Here is a 9,710-nt window from a genome sequence, read left to right as displayed (position 1 = left end):
ATGGTACTTACTAGAATGATCACCATCATGAATAAATATTTTCATCATTTGCTACTGATTTCACAAACTCTTGAGTGTACCATTCTGCCTAGCTGCCTCATGTTTCAGGGTTGATTCACCATCTATGTTGTTATTTGTTGTTTTGCACAGTTCCTAAAAAGTATATATTAAATGGCTTTGGTTTTATCTTCTTCTTAATTTTACCATTTGTTCAATACTAAACTAATATCAGAAGGCATATATTGTTGACTAAAACAGCAACGCAGCGTAAGGATTGACATTCTGACATAATCCTTTATTGTTCATTGGACAACACCTGGCTTTGTTAGCACATAACTGATTTATCAGTATTGATTGCCATGCACATTTCATAGTCTGTATCATAACTCATAACTCATAATACAGTTGCTAGCTTAAAAAAAACCAAAAATCTTCTTCCATAATATGGGCTTTTAGAAGTATCTAAAAAATGTTTGTCAAGTACTTCTTCCCCATATGTACTACACCTATACCAAGAGCTATTGTATAATATGAACATTAGTTGTTCTATCCAAATGTAAAGTTACATATCTGGTAGTATGATTTTCAACATTCAAAAACAGTGATATGATGTGACATTCCACAATCATCTAACATAGGAGTCTTGCCAATATTCCAATCTGCTTTCTCTCAGAGGAGAATATTTTTCATTTAATTAGTGGATGGCTTTGCTTTTTCATATTCTTATGAACAGCACAACTTTGGATGATGCCCTATAGTTGTGATTTTTTTCTCTGCCTGTAGTGACAAAAGTCATAAATTTCACATTAGAAAGCTATATTCAGGATTTGTTACATAAAAATTGAGTCGTTTACTAGAAATTTCACTGTGTTCTGCTGGGAAAATTTGGAAGAAAGCCTACATGATTTCATTCTTTCAAATGGGTCTTAAGATGCTAAGCACTAATAGCTTATAAGATCAGTGAGTGATATAGATATGGTCCCTGTCCTTGAAGAAGATATATATAATACTGCATCTTTAGTAGTGAACCCCTTTGCTGAAAATTAGAATAATCGGGAGGTGCAGGCCTTGTTACCATTTCCCTTTGCAGCTACCCGCACACTGCAGTTTTCTTAGGTTCTTCTGAGTAGGCTATCTACAGTAACATGACCTAGTTTTTCCCAGAATGATTGAGGGGAGTTTCCCAAGTCTCTGTTTTAATTAAAATGAAACAGCAGTATTTCTGTTCTAACTTGGCCCTGAAGGAGTTCAGATCATGCCACTTCAAAATATGCCACTCTGGCATACTGACTGTATTGAGATAAAGGCACTTGAAAAACAGCAATAAAATAAAAATACTCTGACCTTCCTTTTTTTTCTTTTCCTTAAAAGCATGAGATGAAATTCCTATATGAAAGATGTCTTCTTTATACCAGAAAGCATGTAACAATCTTATCATCAAGGATGAGAAAAAGAGAATTCTATACAAACAGATTTTTTTAAAATAATTCTCATCTTTCTTTAGCTTCTCCACAAAGTGTTTTGTCACTTTTTCACAATTGCCTCTCTTTGTTCAGTCTAATATCGAAGCAAGTAGGTTTTGTCATTTATGTGGGTCTTCATTCTTATGAAGACTCCTATGTCAAGTAGAACTTTTATTAAATAAATTTGCATGCTTTTCTCCTTTTGATCTGTGTTAGGTCAATTTACTTCTCAGACAAAGAAGACTCTGAGCGAGTAAAGGTAGAAGTTTCCCTTCCCTGCAGCCCCAACTCTATTGGGGGAAGGTTGAATACAAAAATGTCATAAGCCTGGATTGAGTACCTTAGTTAGTTCAAAACATAGTTTGATCACTTACCAGCTGTGAACTTTGTCTTTAGAATTTAGTACAATCAGGGAATTCCCTGGCAGTCGAGTGGATAGGACTCTGCACTTTCACTGCTGAGGGCAGGGGTTTGATCCCTGGTCAGGGAACTAAGATACCACAAGCCGTGCCAAACAATAACAACAAATAGAATTAGTTCAATCATACTTACCTTGGAGGGTAGTTGTAAGTATCAACTACTGAAAAGTATAAATTTTCACCCCATTCCAGCCATACATGTAATCCAAGAGGCTTGACTTGCTGAAAAAGCTAAGCTGATAGGAATTGTAATTCATCCTGTGAATATATTTGTTTGTCTTTATTTTACAGAATTCCATGAGAAAGCTGCAAAAATAAATATCGCATGACATTTAATTTAGGTTTGTGATACTAATGTTACCAATGAAAAAATGTGATTGCTTAAATAAATGGAAGTTAGAGTAAAAACAAAACTGTCAGCTGACAGGAATATTGATTTAAGAAGGCGGCATGTTTATAGCTGGATAAGACATTTGGAAAGAATTCACAAATAAGGACCCTGAGGCCAGAGATGTTTATTGACTCGAAGTCTCTCTTGGGGGCCAGTTTAACTCAGTGTTCTCTAGTCATAACCATTAGGGAAGGCCTGTCTAGGGAAAAAGTTAAAAAGATGTTGTAATTTGTACTCTATTCAAAATATTAGAGAACTCAAAATTGCCAAGTGAACTCCTGAAAAATACTTCTGAATGTAGTAAAACATTTATGAGGTTTCATTTAGTTATCACTTTTTGTGGGAGAGACATTTAGTCCTTATCACATATCCATGTGCTACCCCACACTTTCCAGCCCTCTTGCAGATGGGAAGGACCAAATGATTCATTTGGCCAATGGATTAAGAGTAGAAGGGACATGTATCTCCTCTAGGTTGAGGCAGTAAAAGCAACAGAGGGCCCTCCAGCTTACTTCCCCTTGATGGAGATCTAGAAGGCACATGCAACTTCATGCTGTAAACAGACTCGTATCACTGCTTGGCACATGCTTCCCTGGAGAGCCACCTGCAGAAGTGAGAATTAAGCCAGTGAGATTTCAGGGTTTGAATATTACTGCTACACTCCCTAGCCTAACCTGACCTATGTAATTTTATTTTTTTCATATTATGAAAGTTATATTAATCCACTGAAGGAAAATCCAGGAATAAACAAAGTAACTGTCCACATCCCACCACTAAGAAACCATCACTTGAAAAATTTTGATGAATGTTTGGTCAGAAACATATATTTAATATAATATATACATATTATATGCATATAATATAAAACATAATATAAAATGTGACATGAAATATGCATGTTACATAATAAGAATTATGATAATAATTAACATTTATTGAACATTTACTATATTCATGCATTGTGCTAAAAGCCTATGTGATTGTTTCATTGAAATCTTAGCAAAAGCCTTGCAAATTTGGAAGTTTCTTAAGCCCATTTTATAGTGAACTGAGTTTCAGAAAGGTTAAAGTAACATTCTAAGGGTTACACAAACAGTAAATGATACAGCCCAAACTGGAGTTCATTTATCTGACTCTAAACTGCGGTTTTAGTTACAAAACTATATTGCCTCCAAATTGGGATCATATTATACATACAATTTCAGTCTTCTTTATTAAGTATACTATGTAGCATAAATGTTTCCAATGGCATTATTTATTCTCCTACAACATATTTTAATGTCTGTAATGCTATACTATTAAATAACTAATTGGGCGATATTCTGTTATTGGATTCTTGGGTTGTTTCATGTTTTTGTGTCATCATGAACAGTAAAGCTAAGATTATATTTGAAGCTAAATCTTTGCATACATACATGATTTTTTTTTCCTTAGGATAAATGCTGATATGTTGGATTTCTGAATCAAAAGAAATACATGTGTGTTATTTTCTTTATTGTCAAATTGGCCTGCACAAAGGTTCTTATTAATTTGAAATTCCATCAGTCCTATATAGGAGTGCATGTTTCTCCAAAAGCTTACTAATGCATTGGCTCTTTTATTTAAATTTACATTTCTTTTTTTAGTATGTGAAGTTAAACATTTTTCTAATGCTAATAAGTTATTTGTATTCCTTTTTAATTAATTGCTTATATATATTCTTTATCTACTTTTTAGTTTAGAGATTAAGATATACTTTGAAAATAATTATTCAGATATCATACTGCTATGGCAAGCTCTTCTAGGAAAAAGTAGATTTTGAAGCTATAGTAGGGAATCAAGTTTTTTATGGTTATATAAACCATTTAGTTTTTGAGTTTGTAGAATTATGATCTTTTAATTTATATTTGTGGAAACTGAAAAAATATTGTTTTATAGGGTTTGTGCTGTGGAACACTCTCTAGCCATATGACTGATCAAAAAATGGGTCTGTTCTAATTCACCATTTTCTCCAGTTATAAAACCACAGATGATATCTTTGTGAAGTACCTTGAAAGGCTGTTTAGAGCTACACTAGAGATAGTATCTCTAAAAGCAGTTTTACAGTTTTAAATTACTATAAATTTTAAAATACTATAAACTTTAAGCTATTCTTTCCATGTAGTATATTTCTCTTAATTATGAAAAAAGCCGAAATGATTTAGTACAATTGGGCAATTTGGGGTGGATGAAGGATAAAAACAAACATCAAACTTTTGGGGGGATATTGGGTAGCCAGATAACAAATATTCATGCAGTATTTACCTTTCCATCAATTGTATTATCATTCTTTCAATTAGCAATAATCGCGCCTCGGATAAACCTCATTGGCTATGATACTGCCACTGCGCAAAGCTGTATTATCATTCTTAATGCAGTCCTCCATGTTATGCATGTCTGTATATTTCCACACACGTACACACGTGAAGAACACCTGTAATTAATTTAATAGTACCAAGAATGACCTCTCTTTATTTGACAAAATGAAAACCTTTTTTTTTTTTTGCTATGATTGTGTTAAAGGACTAGAACTTAACATTAAATATGTCATTAAAATTCACTGTAAATATGTAAAGAATGTAGGCAGCTAGACATAATTTTGGAAATGATGACAACTTACACTGATTAACTATAGACCTCAGGTATTGACATGGCCTCACATAAAGAACAAGATGCATACTTGGCTTTTAGAACACATTCGTCTGAACAAAATGCATGTTATTTTAGTATGTCAAGGGAAAATTCCATTATTCTCTTTTATTCAGCTTTTTTGAGATAGAATTGACACATAACATTGTGTAAGTTCAAGGTGTACAAGGTGATGATTTGAGACACTTATATATTGTGAAATGATTACTATGCTAGGGTTAGTTAACCCCTCCATCCCCTCACATAATTACCATTTCTTATGTGAAGTGAGAAAATGTAAGATCTACTCTTAGCAACTTTCAGGTATTTAATGTAGTGTTAACCATAGTCACTATGTTGTAGATTTGATCCTTAGAATTTATTAATCTTATAACTGGAAGTTTGTACCCTTTGACCAGCACCTCTCCATTTCCTTCCTTCTCTGTTTCTATGAGTCCAGCTTTTTTTTTAGATCCCACACTTATGTGATATTATATTTTTCTTTCTAAGAGTGACTTAGCATGATAGCTTTGAGGTCCATCCATGTTGTTGCAAATGGCATAATTTTATTCCTTCTAATGACTGAATAATATTCCACCATGTGTGTGTGTGCGCACGCACACGTGTACCATTCTTCTTTATTCATTTATCTGTAGGTGGACACCATGGCTGTTTCCATATCTTGGCTATAGTGAATAATGCTGCAGTGAACACGGGAGTACAGATGTCTCTTTGAGATCCTGATTTCATTTCCTTTGGTTATATACCAAGAAATGGAATTACTGGATCATATGCAGGTCTACTTTTAATTTTTTGAGGAACCACTATTGTGTTTTCAATAGTGTCTATTGAAAACCACCAACAATGTAAAAGGGTTCCCTTTTTTCCAAATCCTTACAAACACTTACTATTTCCTGTCTTTTTCATCATAGCCATTCCAGCAGATGTGCGGTGATATCTTACTGTGGTTTTTGATTTGCATTTCTTTAATAAGTGATGTTAAACATCTCTTTTTGAACCTGTTAACCATTTCTATATCTTCTTTGGAAAAAAAAAGCTCATTCAGTTTCTCTGCCCATTTTAAAATTGGATTCTTTGTTTCTTTGCTGTAGGGTTGTGTGAATTCCTTATATATGTATTTCAAATATTAACCCCTTATTAGATATGTAATATATAAAATTTTCTCCCATTCCATAGGTTGCCTTTTCATTGTATTGATATTTCTTTTGTTGTTTAGAAATTTTTCATTTGATGAAGTACCACTTAGTTATTTTTGCTTCTGTTGCTTGTGCTTTTGGTGTCATATCTAAAAAAAAATTTGCCAAGATCAATGTCCAGGAGATTTACCCTAGGTTTTCTTCTAGGAGTTTTATGGTTTCAGGTCTTATGTTTAAGTTTTAAATCTACTTCAAGTAAATTTTTGTGAATGGTGTAAGACAAGGATCCAGTTTCATTCTTTGGCATGTAATTATTCAGTTTTCCCAGCACTATTCATTGAAGAGACTATCCTTTCCTCACAGTGTATTCTAGACTCCCTTGTCAAATATTTGTTGACTGCATACATGATAGTTTATTTCTGGGGCTCTTGATTCTGTTCTATTCATCTATGTATCTATTTTTATGCCAGTACTATTCTGTTTTTATTAATATTTATACCTTTGTAGTATGTTTCGAAATAAGTAAATGTGATACCTCAGGCTTTGTTCTTTCTCAGGATTGCTTTGGCTATTTGGGCTCTTTTGTGGTTCTATACAGATTTTAGGATAGTATTTTCTATTTCTGTGAAAAATGACAGTGGAATTTTGATAGGGATTGCATAGAATTTATAGATGGCTTTGAATAGTATGGACATTTTAACAATCTTAATTCTTCCAATCCATGAACACAATATCTCTCCATTTATGTGTGTCTTCTTCCATTTCTTTCATCCAAGTCTTGTAGTTTTCAGTGTACATATCGTCACTTCTCCGTTAAATTTATTCCTAAGTAGTAGCAGCCACCTCCTCCTATATATACTAATTGACTTTGGGAGAGACATACATTTCATGAGTCCTGCTAGGGATACTGAGGCTTTCTCAGATCTTTTATGCCTGTTCCACACTTCCTACTCCCTTCTGTGGTAGAATTCTTAAGATTGTATGCCTACTCTCAGTTCTGCAACATACCAGGCTGGGTGCTGAGAGTCTCCTTTTTGCTTTTCCAAGGGTAGAGCTAAAGCCCAAGTTTGTGGTCTCTCCCTGGCTCACATATTTGGTCCAGCTTTCTGTATGTATCCACTAGCCATCTACCTGCTAAAGACTGCTTTTGCTGCCATCAGGAGTGCACATAGTGAGTCAGCCACAGGGTTGGGGTGTTTGTGCCTGAGATACAGATGCTTGGGTGCCCGTGGACCAATTGAGGGGATCTGCATGCACGGTGTCCACAGTGACTTGTGAGTGGGCTTCTTGAAGGAGTCCTCAATACAGTTAGTAGGATCTGCATTCCTTTAGTGTGCTTCAAGAGCCCTCTCTGCAGCTTTCCCAGGCTTTTCCTGCTCCCCAGTCATGCAGCTCATGACTCAGTACTCTGGATGGGTGAGAGAGAAATAGGTCTCTTTGGCAATGTCCTGCGCAGCCAGAGAAGCTAGGCACTCACTCACGTGTTCTCACTTTCCCTCATGGGAGAAATCACAGGCTGAGAAAATCTCTCTTGGCACTGAACTATGTTGTCTTGAGTGGGGCTGACATCTCCAATGCATCCAGATTTACATTCTTTTACTCAAATTTTGTGCTGGAACTTCTCCATTGGAAACTTGGACTTCCCTAAATCTTCACTTGTCTGTGGGTGATTGTTTAAAACGGTGTTCTCCAGGGGCTCCCAGACCATTGCCAAAAGGGGCTGCAGCTGGTTCATAGGTCACTGCAGTGTCTGTCACCAGGACCAAGGTCTGTATGCCTACTCTCCTACACATGGGTGAGCAAGACACCAGGCCTTTTGATGTATGGTGCTGTATCCTGTAGCTCCCACAAATGCACTTTTGTTTGTGGATGGATGCCAAATTATTATTGTTGAGCGGTGGATACAAATGAGGGATTTGTTATTCAGTCATGTTGCTGAGGTCACTCTGAAAAGTTGTTCTTGATTATAATCTCAGTTGAGTCTCAGTGGTCCTGAATTTAATTTTATAAAGAAAAAATATTTCAGTGTCAGTTTATAAAGCTCAAAATTCATTTTGGTTGAACACATCACTGGTATGTTTGCAACAATATTTGGAATTTCTCCTGGTATATTTTAAACCTCATCAACTTTAAGACCCTCTGATTAATTTTGATTCCAAAGGAAAAAAAATCGTGATCTTTTGAGATTATAATTTACAAAAACTTTGAAATTATACTAGCCATCTAGTATATGACATTTATAAATGTTATTTATTATCATTGCCCTAAAGCAATGTCCTTTTTAAAAACAAAAACACAAAAAATAATTTCTATACACAGGAAAAGTCTTCTATGATACCCCAGTCTATGAAATGTCTATGTTAAATTTGTTACTGTTAGTTCCATGTTTTGTGGTATATTTTCACTTAGAATTAACCTTGTTTGTGAGTATGAGGAATACTTTTTAAATGGTTCTGGCCAGCGGCAAACACTCTTCTTTCTAAATACTTACCACAGATTTAGATATAACCTCTCAAAGGGAAAGAAATATAAGAATGTTAGGCCTTAGTTACATCTCATGCTTTAGGAGAAATCAATGCTGTAATTTCCCGACAATATATCAAATTCAGTGTAACATGTCATAGGGCATTTAAATTAGTAACTTCTTGAGAGACATGTAGTGAGCTGTATTTGAGATGAATGCTATCTCCAAGACAACCAGGTTGTGCTACTGATGTACTGATGTTTTGAATAGCTAAGAGCCTGTAATTAGTAACACTAGGGTTCAGTAAGGAATGTCAAAATCAGAACTCACAGAAAGGAGAAGTAGAGATTTCCATAATGCATATATTTAGGTAAATTGCCTATTGGAAAAACGTGAAAAACAAGGATAGGAAAGAAAAATAGGAAAAGCAAAGATGGAGAGAAGAGTCCAGTATACACATCTCAACAAGATGATTCAGTGAAGATACTAAGAGGGAATGAGGGTAGAGATCAAGGAACATGAACCAAGCTGACTGTTTGGTAGCTATTTTGATGACTTTATATAGAGTGCTGCATATGCATCAGGTGAGGGGACCTGTGCAGCAGATAGCGTATCACATGTTTTCTTCTTAGAGAATCTCATAATCTAGTGAGTAAGACAAATAAATAAAATTCAGAGCAATAAAAGCTATGGTAGAAAGTTTATCCTGAAGGTAATAGAAAGACTTGGAATGATTTAAGAGAATGATGTGATCTGATTTATACTTTAGAATAAGCACTTTTGTGGCAGTGTAGGAAGTAGACTGAGAAGAGAGGAAGGGAAGACGAGGAGAAGGAAAGATAAATAGGGAATCCAGGTATGAAAAGATGAGGGTTTAACATAGGGCAGGGATAGCAGAGAAGGAAAATACACTGTTAAGTATATCAAAGGTAGATTTGACAAAACGTTGAATTGGAGTGAATGTAGGAGAAAGTGAGAAATCTAAAATGACGTTTAAACCTCTTGAGAAAATGGCAATATGATGGGGTAAGTCTCCAAGATAGAGAATTAAGATTTGTAAGTTATGGGGGAGGGTCATATAATGTTGTTCTGGCCAAGTTATGTTTGACATGCTGTCCAAGTAGTCTTTAGGGAGTGATTATATGGGCCAACAGCTTGAATAAAATGCTG

General features: G+C 35.0%; 1 pseudogene; it reads right to left on the bottom strand.

The window, feature by feature from the left end:
* Positions 1-4,518: 4,518 nt before the first annotated feature.
* LOC131756532 (U4 spliceosomal RNA) lies at positions 4,519-4,648 on the bottom strand (annotated as a pseudogene).
* Between the last annotated feature and the right edge of the window lie 5,062 nt (positions 4,649-9,710).

The sequence above is a fragment of the Kogia breviceps genome, chromosome 4, assembly GCF_026419965.1.
Source record: "Kogia breviceps isolate mKogBre1 chromosome 4, mKogBre1 haplotype 1, whole genome shotgun sequence".
Lineage (NCBI taxonomy): Eukaryota > Metazoa > Chordata > Mammalia > Artiodactyla > Physeteridae > Kogia > Kogia breviceps.
This window is presented reverse-complemented; position numbering and strand designations above follow the sequence as displayed.